The sequence below is a fragment of the Triticum dicoccoides genome, chromosome 5B, assembly GCF_002162155.2.
Source record: "Triticum dicoccoides isolate Atlit2015 ecotype Zavitan chromosome 5B, WEW_v2.0, whole genome shotgun sequence".
Taxonomy (NCBI): Eukaryota; Viridiplantae; Streptophyta; class Magnoliopsida; order Poales; family Poaceae; genus Triticum; species Triticum dicoccoides.
Window position 1 is genome coordinate 599,062,795 of NC_041389.1, and position 17,876 is coordinate 599,080,670.

The window sequence follows — 17,876 nt, forward strand, 5'->3', positions numbered from 1 at the left end:
CTGACGAAGAGGAAGAGGAGGAGGAAGAGGAGGAGGAAGTTGCGCCTCCTCGTTCCGAAAGGAGGTCCAAGCTCGCCCACGACCCTGCGGCTGATCGTGGCAAGGGAGTCGCGCCTGCTGGGCAGTCGACTAAACGTCCTCGGACAACTTCACCGGCGCCGACTGAAAAGGCGTCGAAGCAACCCCGAGCGGCCCCGTCAAAACCGACGAAAGCCCTACCAAAGATGAGCATGGAGATTCCGACTGTCTCTGGGTAACGGTCATAACTCATGTTTTCCATTCTTGGTCGATTCAATCGCTTACCGGCTGATATTTGCAAATCGCAGTGCTGCTACTTCTGAGACTTTAGCCAGGCATGAGGATCAAGAAATGGAAGATGCTGCGACTTCTCAGCCTGGTATGATCTGCGCGGTTTCGCTTTTGGTCGATTGAATCTTTATTTCTGATTTTGAACTCTTTCTGCAGCTCCGCCTAACGTTGTCATCAATCTTCCTGACGATGACGACGAAGCGCTGCTGAGGCAGAGGAGGAGCAGGAAGGCGACTGTTGGCAAGGCTGCGCAGGTTACGTCAGCACCTGGACCACAGATTCCCGAGGGGAGCAATGTTGCTCGGGCTACCGTGTCCTTTGCGGAGCCATTGACGGTTGCCCGGCCTTCGTCGTCGAGTGCTGACCCGCCTTCTCTCTTCTCACCTACCACGTCCCGGAGGACCAAGCAAGCGCTGCTAAGGAAGCCATACGCTAGGCCGGGATTATGATGGAGCAGGTGAAGGCGATCCGAACCGCCAGCCAAGCAGCTTATGACGCGAGCTCAGCTCTCCAGAGCAATGTCCAGGTTAGTTGAACACCGACTAGAAATCTTGATATTTGTCATGCACACACTGGGTGTGTCAATTCTACAGTGGACTGCTGGCAGTCGACTATAGTCTTTGTGTCTTGAGATTTCTCACTTTACTTGTTCCACTCGACCATGGTCGAGTGGAACAATGAAACTGGTGGGGGCACGCTGAGTGCACCCACTGGGTGTAGTCCCCGAGACCGTGGTCGATTGCTGGCAATCGGCTATGGTCTGAAAATTTCTTTTTTTTTAGTTAACTGCTTCCGGTCGACTGATCGACTCTGAGTCTAGCTGATAGAACTAGTGGGGGCACGCTGAGTGCACCCACTGGGTGTAGTCCCCGAGACTACAGTTGAATGTTTTAGATTCATCTGTAGTCTTAGAAATAGTACGATTTTTCCTTTAGTCACTCGGAAGTGATCTGCCGCTGATGTTTGTCGACTGAACTTTCGCAGAAATCTTGTGACCTTGTTTCTCGTTATACCGAATTGGAGAACAAGTATATCCAGCTTGAGCTTGACCAAAAGCTTGTCCAAGAGAACTTCACGAAGGCGAAGGAGGAGGCAAAAGGTATGTTCGGTGAGAATCTTGATGACTGTCCTCGCTTCTTGCCTGTCTCCGATTCTGATCTTATTGTGATTTTCGCAGAAAAACTGAGGGATGCTCTGAAGAAGAAGGACCTTGACCTTGCCGAGGCGCAAAAAATGGCCGCAGACAAGACTAGGCTTGCAGAAGAGAAGTTGACTTCTGTCAACAAACTTGAAGAAGAAAACACTAATCTGAAAGCTGCTCTTGACGTGGCCAACCAAGAAGTCACTTGACTGAGGAATGCCAATATGGTCCTGGACGACAAAGCTGGTGAACTGGCAGGAAAGAAGAATGACTTGGAGCTTTATCTGGGAGGACTCGCCAAAAAGTTGTTCCTCATGCTCGAAGGTAACCTCTTATCTCCGATTGGTAGTTACTGACTTGCTGTAGGGGCGTTAGCTTATTCTTGAATCATGTCCACATAATTCTGCCAAAACTTTGAAGAGGAGACTAGTCGAGTGGAGACTGGCTTGGATCCCATCAATTCTCCGGTGAAGGATGAAACTGCTATGAACGTGCTCCACCTCGAGTCCCGCATTGCTGCAGTGGTCGATTACCTTGCAAGACTGAAGGCCGCTGTATCGCGCATCGACACATCACTCTGGCCAGAAGAAACACTTCAGAACGACCTTGAGTCGCTAATGACTCGACTGAACGAGATTCCGAGTCGAGTGCAAGAGTGGAAGAAGTCTTCTACCAGGTGCGGTGCTGACGTCGCTCTGTCCTTGGTCCGCGTCCACTGCAAAGAAGTGAGAGAAGACAAGCTGGTGTCTCTCAAGGTGGCCAACACTAGGAAGCATGACTTCCGTTCTTTCATGGAGACCTTCATCTCGGCTGCCACTCGGATCGCAGATGGGATCGACCTGGACGAGTTTGTTGCGTCTTCCAGCCCTCCGCAGGAGGGGTAAAAAACTTCTATGCTCGATGATTTGAATTTTCCTCGAAATGCCGAGTGATTTTTGTAACCGCTAAACTTTAACATGCTTGATGCCTGAGCACTTCTGGGTCCGTAGGATGTTATCCGAACTTGATTTGCCGTTGAAATACGTTTGCTTCTTTCGAATAACCATCTTCTTTGGGTTGGAATATATGCTAGCATCTGAAATGCTCTTTTGCAAGTAGGAGTGAAGCACAAATTGCAGTCGACTTGTGCTCGTTATGTTTGGGCGAGTGCTTGGTTGCAACCAAGCCTCCGAGTGAGAAACTTGTTCTCCACTCGGAAGGATTTTAGAAACTTAGGCGAGCACTGAGCTGCAGCTAAGCCCCCGAGCGGGAGGTTTGCTCTCCACTCGGTAGGAATTTAGAAACTTAGGCGAGCACTGAGCTGCAGCTAAGCCCCCGAGTGGGAGGTTTGCTCTCCACTCGGCAGGAATTTAGAAACTTAGGCAAGCGTTGGGCTACAGCTAAGCCCCCGAGTGGGAGGTTTGCTCCCCACTCGGCAGGAATTTAGAAACTTAGGCGAGTGCCGGACTACAGCTAAGCCCCCGAGTGGGAGGTTTGCTCTCCACTCGGCAGGATTTTAGAAACTTAGGCGAGCACTGGGCTGCAGCTAAGCCCCCGAGTGGGAGGTTTGCTCTCCACTCGGCAGGATTTTAGAAACTTAGGCGAGCACTGGGCTGCAGCTAAGCCCCCGAGTGGGAGGTTTGCTCTCCACTCAGTAGGATTTTAGAAACTTAGGCAAGCACTGGGCTGCAGCTAAGCCCCCGAGTGGGAGGTTTGCTCTCCATTCGGCAGGATTTTAGAAACCTAGGCGAGCACTGGGCCGCAGCTAAGCCCCCGAGTGGGAGATTTGCTCCCCACTCGGTAGGATTTTCGTGGCACAGCTTTGGAGGAGAAGGTAGCAGTCGACCTGCGCTTCGTCCTCCTTGCGGGACGCACGTTGTGTTTGTGATGTAGCTCGGAAGGAGGAAGCGGGGGTCGACCTGCGCCTCATCCTCCTTGCGAAGCGTACAATGTATTTTATTCTTAGGCGAACACAAGGTTGCAGCTAAGCCTCCGAGTGGAAGACATGCTTATCACTCGGTAGGATTTTCAAAAACTTAGGCGAGGACTGGGCTGCAGCTATGCCTCCGAGTGGAAGGCTGGCTTACCACTCGATAGGATTTTAGAAAACTTAGGCGAGCACTGGGCTGCAGCTAAGCCCCCGAGTGGAAGGCTGGCTTACCACTCGGTAGGATTTTGTTTACTTAGGCGAGTACTTGGACTGCAGCTAAGCCTCCGAGTGGGAGGCTGGCTCGCCACTCGATAGGATTTTGTTTTAACTTAGGCGAAACGGATTCACAGCTAAGCCTCCGAGTGGAAGGCTGGCTTACCACTCGGTAGGATTTTTTACAAGCTTAGGCGAAACGGGTTCGCAGCTAAGCCACCCACTGGGGGACAGATTTATGAGAGCAAAAGCAATAACAATCACTAAGAAAATTATGAAACTCTTGTCTTTGATGAATACACTACAGGAGTACTTTTATTACAACTCATCCGAGTGAAAAACTTAAGTATAAAAAGGGCGGAGTAAGTCCGCGTTCCATGCTCTGGGCTCGTCAATCTGGTGCTCGACATTGTAAAGGCGGTATGCCCCATTATGGAGAACTTTGGTGACGATGAAGGGACCTTCCCAAGTAGGAGCAAGCTTGTGTGGTTTCTGCTGATCTACTCGGAGAACTAAATCTCCCTCCTGGAAAGCTCGACTCTTCACATTTCTGGCATGGAAGCGACGCAAGTCCTGCTGGTAAACGGTCGATCGGATCAAGGCCATCTCTCTTTCTTCTTCTAGAATGCCGACCGCGTCCTGTCGGGCTTGCTCTGCTTCAGCTTCGGTGTACAGTTCGACTCGGGGTGCGTTGTGAAGCAGGTCACTCGGCAAGACTGCTTCAGCTCCGTAGACCAAGAAGAACGGAGTTCTCCCAGTCGACCGGTTTGGCGTGGTCCTTAACCCCCAAAGCACCGATGGAAGTTCGTCGACCCATGCACCGGCTGTGTGCTTGAGGTCGCGCATCAGTCGGGGTTTCAACCCTTTGAGAATTAAGCCATTTGCACGTTCTACTTGTCCATTCGACTGGGGATGAGCGACCGAAGCATAGTCGACTCGTGTACCCTGAGATGTGCAGAAAGCTCTGAATTCTTCGGAGTCGAAATTTGACCCATTGTCTGTGATGATGCTGTGTGGAACTCCATATCTGAATACCAACTCCCTGATGAAGCTGAAGGCGGTGCCGGCATCCAGATTCTTGATGGGTTTAGCCTCAATCCATTTATTGAACTTGTCGACTGCTACCAACACATGGGTGTAGCCGTTTCTGCCTGTCCTCAGAGGTCCAACCATATCCAGTCCCCACACAGCAAAGGGCCAGACGAGTGGAATGGTTTTCAAGGCTGAGGCGGGTTTGTGTGACCTATTGGAGTAAAATTGACATCCTTCACACTTGTCGACTATCTCTTTCACCATCTCATTTGCTCTGGGCCAACAAAAACCAGCTCGGTATGCTTTAGCCACGATGGTCCGAGAAGACGCATGATGGCCGCAGGTCCCCGAGTGGATGTCGTTGAGAATCATTCGACCTTCTTCTGGTGTTATGCATTTCTGGCTGACTCCAGTCGCACTTTCCCTGTATAACTGTCCCCTCATGACGGTGAAGGCTTTGGGTCGGCGGACGATCTCCCGAGCCTCTTCTTCATTCTCAGGGAGCTCTTTTTTCAGAATATAGGCGATATAGGGCACTGTCCAATCGGGAGTGATGACCAGAACTTCCATGACCAAGTCGACCACAGCTGGGACCTCGACTTCAGTCGGATCTGTGGCGCTTTTTGGCTGCGGGACTTCCTCAGTGAAAGGAACTTCTTGAACCGACGGCGTGTGAACATGCTCCAAAAACACACCACTCGGAATGGCTTCCCTCTTGGAACCTATCTTCGCCAAGTCATCGGCTGCTTGATTTTTCAGTCGGGGAACGTGATGGAGCTCTAATCCCTCAAATTTCTTCTCCAGCTTTCTGACTGCATTGCAGTATCCAGTCATGGCCGGGCTTCTGACATCCCACTCCTTCATCACTTGGTTGACCACTAAGTCCGAGTTGCCGTAGACCATGAGGCGACGGACGCCGAGTGAAATGGCCATACGCAACCCGTATAAGAGTGCTTCGTATTCTGCTTCATTGTTGGAGGAATCAAAGTGAATCTGGAGTACATATCTGAGCTTATCTCCTCGGGGGGAAACCAAGACCACTCCGGCACCGAAACCATTCAGCATTTTGGAGCCATCGAAGAACATAGTCCAGTGCTCCGAGTGAACTTGGGTCGGTAACTGTTGTTCAGTCCACTCGGCGAGGAAATCTGCTATTGATTGGGACTTGATAGTTTTCTTTGCCTCAAATCTGATATCAAGGGGAAGAAGTTCAATCGCCCATTTTGCCACTCGACCAGTTGCGTCTCTGTTGTGCAGAATCTCTGATAAGGGGGCGTCGGTGACGACTATGATAACATGGTCAGAGAAGTAGTGGGCAACTTTCTTCGTGGTCATGTAAATCCCATATACAAGCTTCTGATAATGAGGGTATCGTTGCTTGGACGGGGTCAGGACTTCGGAGATGTAATATACTGGGTGCTGAACTTTGAAGGCTTTTCCTTCCTCTTCCCGCTCGACCGCAATCACAGTACTGACGACTTGTCCTGTGGCTGCAATGTAAAGTAGCAAAGGCTCTTTGCTGATTGGGGCAGCAAGCACCGGCTAGGTGGAAAACAGGGTTTTTAACTCTGCAAACGCTGCATCAGCTTCTAGAGTCCACTCGAACTTGTTTGACTTCTTCATCAGTCGGTAAAGAGGCAATGCCTTTTCACCGAGGCGAGAGATGAATCAACTTAATGCGGCCAAGCATCCAGTAAGTTTCTGGACATCATGCACACGCACGGGGCGTTTCATTCGGAGTATAGTGCCAACTTTTTCTCGGTTAGCGTCGATTCCCCGTTCGGAAACGAGAAAACCGAGCAACTTTCCGCCAGGAACTCCGAATGTGCATTTTGATTGATTAAGCTTGATATCATACCTCCTGAGGTTGGCAAATGTTTCAACTAGGTCGGTCAGCAGGTCGGAACCTTTCCGTGACTTGACCACAATGTCATCCATGTACGCTTCCACATTCCGACTGATTTGAGTGAGCAAACACTTCTGAATCATCCTCATAACGTGGCTCCGGCATTCTTGAGGCCGAATGGCATGGTGACATAACAGAAGCACCCGAATGGGGTGATGAAAGCCGTTTTGATCTCATCGGGTCCAAACAGACGGATCTGATGGTACCCGGAATAAGCGTCCAAGAAAGAAAGTCGCTCACATCCCGCAGTCGAGTCGACTATTTGGTCGATGCAGGGAAGAGGAAAATGATCTTTCGGGCAGGCCCGATTGATATGCTTGAAATCGATGCACATGCGAAGCGAATTGTCCTTTTTGGGGACCATGACGACATTGGTGAGCCACTCGGAGTGGTAAATCTCTCGGATAAACTCTGCTGCTAGGAGCCAAGCCACTTCTTCGCCAATGGCCTTCCTTTTCTGGACGGCGGACCGTCGCAGATGTTCCTTCACAGGTTTCGCCTTTGAATCGACTCGTAGACGATGCTCAGCCAGTCCCCTGGGTACACCCGACATGCCAGAAGGTTTCCATGCAAAGATGTCCCAGTTCTCACGGAGGAACTGGATGAGCGCTTCTTCCTATTTGGGGTCGAGTGTTGTGGAGATATGAGTCAGAGCAGCGTTAGGGTCGGTCGGGTGGATGTGAACGGGTTTTGTCTCACCGGACGACTGAAACACTGATTCCGTAGCAGGCTTCTTGGCTCGCAACAAATCACTCGGGTCTGCATTCCTTTGGTGTTCTTGCCACTCTTCTACCACCATCTGAGCATCGGCGATCTTTGAGCCTTTCTGGAAGCACTCTTCTGCCTTCTTGCGGTTACCAGTGACAGTGATCACGCCTTTAGGGCCAGGCATCTTTAGTTTGAGGTACACGTAACATGGTCGAGCCATAAAACGTGCATAAGCTGGCCTGCCCAAAATTGCATGATAGGCACTCTGGAAATCCACAACCTCAAATGTCATCTTCTCTTTGCGGAAATTCTTTGAATCACCAAAAACTATGTCAAGAGCAATCTGGTCAAGTGATGCAGCCTTCTTGTCAGGGATGACTCCATAAAAACTCATGTTGCTTGTGCTCAGCCTGGACATCGGAATGCCCATCCCTTTCAGCGTCTCAGCATACAGTATATTCAAACTGCTGCTGCCATCCATCAACACTTTGGTCAGTCGAGTGCCCTCAACGACCGGGTCGACCACCAACGCTTGCCTCCCAGGGGTGGCTATGTGCGTGGGGTGATCAGATTGGTCGAACGTAATGGCAGTCTGAGACCACTTCAGGTAATTGGGTGTTGATGGAGCAGCCATGTTCACCTCTCGGTTTATAACTTTCAGTCGGTTTTTGCTTTCAACATCGACAAAAATCATCAAGGTGGAATTGACCTGCGGATATTCTCCGTCACTATCCTCCTTGTCCTCAACTTTGTCCGACTCTTTTTCTTTGTCCTTGGACTGCTTCCCTTGGAACTCCTATATCAGGAGTCGACATTGTCGAGTGGTATGCTTCGGGTAGATGAAATTACCCTCTTCGTCCTTCTTGGTGTGGATGTGACATGGCAAATCCAACACGTCATTTCCTTCCTTATCTTTTACCTTCTTGGGGTTCCAAGGACCCTTGGGTTTCCCTTTGAATTTTCCTTGGTTCAGGGCCAAGGCTTCTCCAGGTGCGGCTGGCTCAGCTTTACGCTTTTGCCTCCGACTAGAATTTCCGCCTCCGGTGTCCTGGGCGACTGACTTGTGCTTGCCGCTCCGGAGCCGATCCTCTTCCTCACCATTGGCATATTTGGTGGCTATTTCCATCATTCGACTCAGAGACATGTCTCCGGTTCGACCGAATTTCAGGCTTAGCTCTCTGTACTTTACGCCCTCCTTGAAGGCGCAGACCGCCTGGTGGTCGGATACATTTTCTACTGTATGATGCAGTGTGATCCACCTCTGGATGTAATCTCTCAGAGTCTCATTCGACTTCTGCACACAAGACTGCAGCTCTGTCAGCCCTGCTGGCCGCTTGCACATTCCTTCGAATGTCCTGACAAACACTCGGGAGAGGTCCTCCCACGTGTAGATGCTGCTGGGCATCAACTGATTCAGCCATGCCCTGGCTGACCCTTCCAACATGAGAGGCAAATGTTTCATGGCCACCTCGTCATTTCCACCGCCGATCTGAACAGCCACTCGATAGTCCTCAAGCCAAGTGTCAGGCTTGGACTCACCGTTGAACTTGCTGACTCCAGTCGCCAACCTAAAGTTGGGAGGAATCACCACGGCTCTGATGGCTCTGCTGAAACACTCTGGTCCGGAGACGTGCACTCGGCTGCTGGTGGGTATGTCTCTGTCATTACCCTCTCTGTGGGCTCTGTTCCGGTCGACCAGACCTTGAACGATGATGGATCTCGCGTCAAAGCCTAGTTCTCTAGGGTCGACTGGAATTCTTCGTCCGCCACTATACTGACGTCTGTCATCTTGCTGTCGAGGCATATATGATCCACCTCTCCGGGGAGGGGTGGGCACTCGACGTCGATCGTTGCGATCGACTCGGTGATCATCCTGCTCATAGTTCCTGTACTGATCGTGTCGGTCGCCATGCCCTTCACGCCTCGGGGGCGATCTGGGGCTATGAGCTGACTGGACATTATTCGCCTCCACGGACCTGCTATGAATCCTATTCCGTGACTGCGACACAGCCGAATTCTGATCCCCAGCTGCCCAGAGCAAATCCCTGATCTGCATCAAGCCTCTGCCAGCCTCTGACTGGGAAGGCTGAATCGACTCTGCTATACGTGTTGCAACTGCCAGATTCTGGATTGGAGTGTGATATACCTGAGTCGGAGGTTTAAAGAGTTAGCGTCGACTGGAGTCTAGAATCCGTTGCCGCGCGCGCTCGTCGAGTGCCCGCTGAAGGTTCTCCAGTCGAGTGCGCTCAGCCAGGTTGGCCAAGCGCGCGTCCTCTAAGGCGCGAGCCTCAGGGGTTTCTCCAACGATCGGAGTATGAAGCGCATCCATGTTCCGGCGGCAAAGCTCTTCCCTCTGCTGTGAGTCGAGGGGCTCGGGGCGGTACTCCTCATGGTCGTGCGACGGGTCGCCTCCGCCGTTGCCTCCCTCGGTGCCAGGAAAGCCGGGGGGAACGTGCGGTCCATTGACCATCAGGACCTCCACCGCCGGATCACTGATGTCGCATTCAGATGCAGTCTGTGCGGAGCCAGTCGACAGGTCAAACAGGCCGTAGAGAGATTCGTCGGGCTCGATTGCCGCAACTTGGGCAGTGGTCGACTGGCGAGCCACTGCGTGCTTCACCCACCGCTGAAGCCTCGACCGACCGGAGCGCTTACGCCGGTGGGAAGCTGGGAGGGAGGATGACACGAAAACCGGCCGATACTGAGTTGATGGTTGCCGCAGAAGGACGGCGCGGACGCATGCTCGAAAATGCGTAGCTCCGCGGACCGGGAGCGCATCCACGTCGAGCGGGGCCTCCTACAGCCAGGTAGAGTCATCGGCGACGAATGTGAGCGCGCCGAGACGGATCTCGCGGCCCTCAACCAAAACTCCACCTGAAACCATGATGATGGGAGTTGAAATATTGCAACTTCTCCAACAAGTCGCTAAGACACCTGCCCCACGATGGGCGCCAACTGTCGTGGTTCTAAGTCTGACAGTAGAATGGGGGTAGGTATGGAGAGGCAAGATCCTAGCTATGGAGCAGTTGTACACACGAGTGTTTTACGAGTTCAGGCCCTTCTCGGAAGAAGTAACAGCCCTACGTCTAGGAGCCCGTAGGCGGTCGACTGGATTACGTGTGTGAAAGGTACAGGGGTGCGAACCCTTCTACCAGTGGAGGGGGTGGCTTATATAGAGGACGCCAGGACCCCAGCCAGCCCACGTAGCGGAGGGTTAAAGTACATTAAGGCCAGGCGTTACTGGTAACTCCCTATATAAAGTGTCATCATGGCCATAAAGACTACTTAATTACAGACCGTTTGGATACATAGTAGATCTTGAACTCCTGATGGTCGAGTGAGTCTTCATGGTCGAGTGTCTTCAGGTTCGTCGAGTGTCTTCTAGCCGGTCGAGTGGAATCCCTCTTGGTCGACTGGAAGACGACTTCTTCTAAGAGATGCCCTTGGGGGGGATACCTTGGACAGGTCCGTAACCCTACCCTAGGTACATGACTTCATCAAGAACATCTCCCTCTTGGCGCAGCCCTACCCCTCTCCCTCCTCGTCTCTTGCGGTGCTTGGCGAAGACCTGCTAGAGTGCCACGCTCCTCCACCACCACCACGCCGTCGTGCTGCTGCTGGACGGAGTCTTCCCCAACCTCTCCCTCCCCCCTTGCTGGATCAAGGCACGGGAGACGTCATCGGGCTGCACGTGTGTTGAACACGGAGGCGCCGTTGTTCGACGCTTAGATCGGAATCAACCACGATCTGAATCGCTACGAGTACGACTCCTTCATCCGCGTTCTTGTAACGCTTCCGCTTAGCGATCTACAAGGGTATGTAGATGCACTCCCCTTCCCCTCGTTGCTAGATTACTCCATAGATTGATCTTGGTGACGCGTAGACAATTTTGGTTTTCTGTTACGTTCCCCAACAACTAGATCACAACTTGAATAGTGGACTATGCCTTGAACTACAAGTTTTCTGCGAGACTAGTTTCACACAAATTCTTGACCGATACTTGGCTGCCGCAAGGCTTCCCCGCGGGTGGAGCGTATATGTCGTACTCCAGGGCCTTCCATGAATTTATTAGAGAGCACCCACTTCTCACAGACTGCGACGTTAATAGTCAAATTCATATAGGTGTGTTCCTCAGGAGATGCTCTGCAGGACAACATCTCTGCTTACTCAAATAAGCCACTTGGAACACATTAAGATAGATATCAACCTGCCATGCAGAGTATTGCATCTTCATGGAGTGGGATAATTAAAATAAGGATACCCTCCTCTCAGCTGACCAACATCTTGTCTCCCACTTCTACTTCACGAGATCTCCGATCACATAGAGTGGGTTACCACTATGTACAACTCATGCGGTGGGTCTCAAACCCATCTCCATCGATGCATTATCTATCAAATTACGTGATAGACCCTTTGTGAAGGGATCTGCCAAGTTTTTCGATGTTTGGATATAACCCAACGTAATAACTCCAGAGTTCCTCAGTTTCTTGACAGATTTTAATCTCTTCTTCACATGCCTTGAGGACTTCATATTGTCCTTAGAACTATTTATCTTGACGATCATAGTTTTATTATCACAGTTCATCAGGATAGGGGGTATTGGTTTTTCAACCATAGGTAAGTCCATCAATAGCTCATGAAGCCACTCTGCTTCAATAGTGGCAGTGTCTAATGCTGTGAGTTCTGCTTCCATAGTTGACCTCGTTAAGATGGTCTGCTTGCAAGACTTCCAGGAAACAGCGCCACCACCAAGTGTAAAAACATAACCACTTGTGGCCTTAATCTCATCAGCATCAGATATCCAGTTTGAGTCACTATAACCCTCCAGTACCCTTGGATACCCGGTGTAATGAATCCCATAGCTTGAAGTGCCCTTCAAGTAGCGCATAACTCACGCCAATGATCATATCCCGGTTTTGTGTCAACCGACTCAGCTTGCTCACCGCAAAAGAGATGTCAAGCCTCGTGGCACTCGCCAAATACATAAGCGAGCCAATAATCTGAGAATACCTCAGTTGATCTCTAGCAATCCGTCGATTCTTTCAAAGCAACACACTAGCATCATATGAAGTTGGAGAAGGCGTGCAGTCGCTATGCCCAAAACGACTCAAGACCTTTTCCACATAGTGAGACTGAAGCAGTGTGATCCCACCATTCTCATCTCTCAACAACTTGATGTTTAAGATAACATCAGCTACTCCTAGATCCTTCATCTCAAAACAGCGAGATAAGAAATCCTTAACCTCCTTGATTAAATCAAGTTTGGTTCCAAAGATCAATATGTCGTCGACATACAGACAAAGAATAACTCCTTCGCCCCCACCATGGCGATAGTACACACACTTGTCACCATCATTTACTACAAAGCCGGCAGTAGTTAATGTTCTTTCAAACTTCTCATGCCACTCCTTAGGGGCTTGTTTAAGGCCATATAAAGACTTTAATAACTTGCACACCTTTCCTTCCTGACCAGGTACTACAAAACCATCTGGCTAATCCATGTAAATTTCCTCCTTCAACTCTCCATTGAGGAAAGCCGTCTTAACGTCCATTTGATGAACGAGAAGACCATGTGAGGCAGCAGTGATAGTAGCACCGAATTATGGTTAGTCTAGCCACGGGTGAGTAAGTATCAAAGAAGTCTTCACCTTCTTTCTGGGTGTATAACCCTTAGCCACAAGCCGTGCCTTGTACTTTTCAATCGTACCATCAGGTCTAAGCTTCTTCTTGAACACCCACTTACATCCTACAGGTTTGCACCCATAAGGACGATCAGTGATCACCCAGGTTCCGTTAGCTAAGATGAAATTCATCTCGCTACGAACAGCTTCCTTCCAGTAGTCAGCATCAGGAGATGCATAGGCTTCTGAAATAGTCCTGGGTGTGTCATCCACAAGGTACACAATGAAATCATCACCAAAGGACTTTGCAGTCCTCTGTCTCTTACTCCTTACAGGAGTTTCATTGTCACCCTCAACAGGATTCTCAACGTGTTCCATCGCAATGGTGGGTTCAGGAATTACAGTGAGTTCCTCCTAGATGGAGTAGGTATCTCCTGATTTGATGAACTTGACATATCCTTCATAGGAAATATGTTCTCAAAGAAAGTTGCATCATTAGACTCCATAATCGCACCAACATGCATGTCGGATACCTCAGATTTTATTATCAAAAATCTATAGCCAATTCTATGAAAAGCATAGCCCAGAAGAACACAATCCACGGTTTTTGGTCCAAGCTTGCGCTTCTTGGGAATTGGTATATTGACTTTCGCCAAACAACCCCAAGAACGTAGGTAAGAGAGTTTCAACCTTTTCCTTTCCCATTCCTGAAATGGATTCATGGTCTTATGCTTTGTGGGAACTCGGTTTAGGACATGACACGCGGTCATTAGCGCCTCCCCCCACCATTCCTTGGAAAGACCCGATGTGTCTAACATGGCGTTAACCAAATCAGTTAGAGTTTGGTTCTTTCTTTCGGCCACCACATTAGACTGAGGTGAGTAGGGAGGCGCCCTCTCATGGATTATACCATGTTCCGCACAAAACAGATCAAATTCATTGGAAAAATACTCTCCACCACGATCGGACCTAAGTCGTTTAATTTTTTGATCAAGTTGGTTCTCTGCCTCAGCTTTATAGTTTTTGAAGAATGTTAAAGCCTCATTTTTTGATTTCAGAAGATACACATAACAATATCTAGTGGAGTCATCAATCAACGTCATGAAATATCTCTTTCCACCTTTTGTCAACATGCCATTCATCTCACAAAGATCAGAATGTATAAGCTCTAGTGGCGCCAAGTCTCTTGCATCTGCAGTCTTATGGGACTTGCGAGGTTGTTTAGCTTGCACACATACTTGGCACTTAGAGCCTTTGACAGTAGAGATTTTTGGAATTAAATTCATATTGGCTAGCCGTGTCATGCAACCAAAGTTAATATGACAAAGTCGTGGATGCCAAATATCCGACTCATTATTGTGGCAAACATTATTAATAACTTTAGTGCAAATATCTGACAAAGATAGGCGGAACAAGCCTCCGCACTCATAGCCTTTTCCAACAAATTGTCCACACTTGGAAATTACAACTTTATTGGACTCAAAAACAAACTTAAAACCATCTCGACATAAACGGGAACCGCTAACACGATTTTTATTGATGGACGACACATGATGAACGTTCTTCAAACGCACGGTCTTCCCCGAAGTAAACTTCAGATCGAGCGTACCAACACCTCGAACGATGGCATGTGACCCATTCCCCATCAGCACGGGAGAAGTCCCTGTGGCCTAGTAAGAAGAAAACATGGAGGCGTCAGCACAAACATGTACAATGGCACCAGTGTCAATTAACCAATCAGGGGATTGAAATACTGAAAGGATGGTAGGAAAAATACCGTACCCTGATTCCTTCATATCAGTATCACCGATGACAACATTAGCGGTCTTGCCGCCCTTCTCATGTTCGCGTTCCTCAAAGCGGTTAGGACACTTCGGAGCCTCGTGATTAGGATCACCGCAGACATGGCAAAGTCCCTTCCCCTTCTTATGAAAATTCTTCTTGAAGTTGGTAGAATGTGATGGCTTATTCTTTGTATCAAACTTGCCTTTCCCCTGAGTTTTTTCTTGTTGTTTTCGAACTTATTGTGCTGGAAGTTCTTGTTTGTACCATGTGGGCACTAGAAGCTCCCTTGGCAACTCGGGCATGTGTGTCCTTTGCTCTCACCTTCTCTTCAACATCAAGACTACCAATGAGATCTGCAATGGAAAACTCCTGTCTCTTGTGTTTCAGGGAAGTAGCAAAATTGTTCCACGAAGGTGGAAGCTTGGCAATAATGCCTCCGGCAATAAATTTGTCAGGCAACACACACTTGAAGTGCTCAAGTTCTTTTGTGAGCGACTGTATCTCATGAGCCTGCTGTACAACAGAGCGCTCATCAGTCATCTTGTAGTCATAGAATTGCTCCATGACGTACAATTCACTACCGGCGTCCGAGCCACCAAACTTGGCCTCGAGCGCAGCCCACATGTCCTTGCCGTTGTCAAACGACATATATGAATCCACAATGGAACATCAAGAACACCCAGAAGAGCGCCTTTAAAGAGAGTATCGATCTTCTCAAAAGCTTCCAGCTATGCTGGATTAAGATCGCCCTCAGGCTTGCCCTTAGTGGCGTCATAGTAGCCCATGGTTTGAAACCAGTAGACTGCTCTCATGCGCCACCTCTTATATTGCACCCCCTTAAAGGCAGGCGGCTTCAGATGCACAACAAAACCACTCGGAGTAAATTGCCTATAATCAGGTTTTTGGATTGTTGGAAATATGAGAAAATTGCTACGAGATTTAATCCGAATAAACAAAAGATAAATCATGACTATAGTACCAGAGATTGAACTAATCATGCAAACTAGCATAACAGATGAACATATCACATCCAGGGAACATACTAGAAACATGAATTCTACCATGATCTCGAACAGGAAAGATAGAATCACATACGGTGTAGCGGGAGCAGCACCGCCGGCGTTGACGTTGTCGCCCATGTCGTCGAGGATGAGGTTGCCGAGGTCGGGGAAGAAGTCGTCGTTGGCGAAGTCGTCGCTGCCAGCAGTAGCGCGAGTGCGCTCCCCAAAAACCTGATCGCCCCTCTCCCGTACAGGATCACGAGAGGCGGGGTTCTGGAGGCCTGCTGTCCCTTCTCCCGGTGCACGCCGAAAGGAGGGATGGAGAAGACTTGCTTGGCGGCGCAATGATCTGGAATGGTGGTGCGAAACCATAAGAAGCGGCGGCGGCTAGGGTAGACGTCTGCCTGACTATATAGTGCGGGCCGGGTAGGTCGTGGGAGTAAACCCCACGTCCGAGTCATCACGATCCAAAAGAATCGGAAACGGTTCAGTAATTAACGCGTTAGTTAATTATTAATTAATGACTCATTAATTTTTCCTTAGCAGCAAAAATATAGACAACGTGCATAGCTCTGTCCTTGGCTCGGCTCAATCCCGCAACCCGCAACCCGCGTCATGACGAGGCGAGGCGTGGCGTGGCAAGGCGAGCGAGGAGGAGGAGCGCGCGTGTAGGTCTCCTCTTCTCATGCTCATACAAGTGATAGAAGAGCTCACCTTATAAAGAGGTGCAACTCTCTCTCAACTTATGAGGTGGGACTAAACTTTAGTCTCACTCACTCCACTCACATGTGTGCATGAATGGGCCAAGAGAATTTCAGAATTTTAGTTGGGCTTTGGGCCAAAGGCCTATTAGCAAATTCCAACACCTCATGCCAGTGACCTAACATTCCCCAATTGCCACAGAATATGGGGATTTTCTCATACTGAACCTGATAGTAATCAGTTTTCTCACCTTTAGTCACAGACACAAATCTGATGAGCTTTTTACAAACATTCAATTCCACCTTAACTCTCACGAACTCCCCTACAAACCCTGCTGGAAGGGTAGTCTGAACTTCCAGGATTTTACCCATTCTTCTGCACATGCCTCTAATAGCTGCCGGAAAAAGGAAATTATCCGGTAGTTTGAGGATTCTCGCCCAGACAGCAAACGTATCTAGCTTTATCGATCTAGGGTTTGTGAATCCATCATATTCCGCTAACATCAGACCCTAATCTCGAAATAGCCATGGCCCCATGTTCATGGCCGTATTCCAATCCCCTAGGCATCCGAACTGGACTGTAAAAAGGTTGTCCTCGACCTTATGTCAGCTAACAGTTCTTGCGGGGTTCCAAGCTGCCCGCATGTCGGAGTAAAGCGCTGGCGGACTAAAACTCTTGTTTGTGTGCACCTTTGCGATGGCGAGCCACTTCGCCGCAGCCGGCTCATCCTTGAATTCCTCCTCCCATACAAAGTTGTCCTCCTCTTCCTCCTGTAGATCCAATCTACTTAGCAGTTCTTCGACCGGCTCTTTTCCTTTCCGAGATCCACCTGGAACATCTTGCGATGCTATCTGATCTCCTCCAAACCCTAATTCCCACGCCAGGGAAGCTTCCAAACCCCCGCACGAGACTCAAAACCCAGTCTGGATCAAGGACGACCAGAGGGGAGCGAGGCTTGGGGGGATCGCGAAATCTAGACATAGATTAGATACTCACGGCGGTCGCGCCGCCGGAGGAGCTCGAAACCCTAGTCGCGGGACCTAGGGGAAAAAACAACGCCGGTCAACGCGTGTCGGAGTTGAAGATGCCCTAACCCCCTATTTGTAAATTTTTTTGACAAAGTCCTATTTGAGTAATATATGCACTTGATTGAAAAAAAGGGTACCACCTGGAAAGCCCACATGGTGGTGGGAGCCTCGTATATGTCGATCGGATTCAGACTACGCGAATTGTAAGACGGTGGTGAACAACATCAAGCAGGATTCAACGGTTGAGCATGGTGCCATAATACATGAAATGATAGATCGCTCTCGGTGTTTTTTGGTTTGTCATGATTTTAGGTGCTCGTACCTCGAGACTCGTAATCTCGCTAAGCACATTTTTAACTCTCTGGTTTTGCAGACATGGATGGCTAGGCCAACCGGGGGAGTTACTAATTTGTTTTTGTTTTGAGCTGGTGGGAGCTACTACTATTTTATCTGTAAACATTTTGAAGATTTAAATAAAGCTGGGCGAGAGTGCAAAAAAAAAAAAAACTGTCGATCCGATT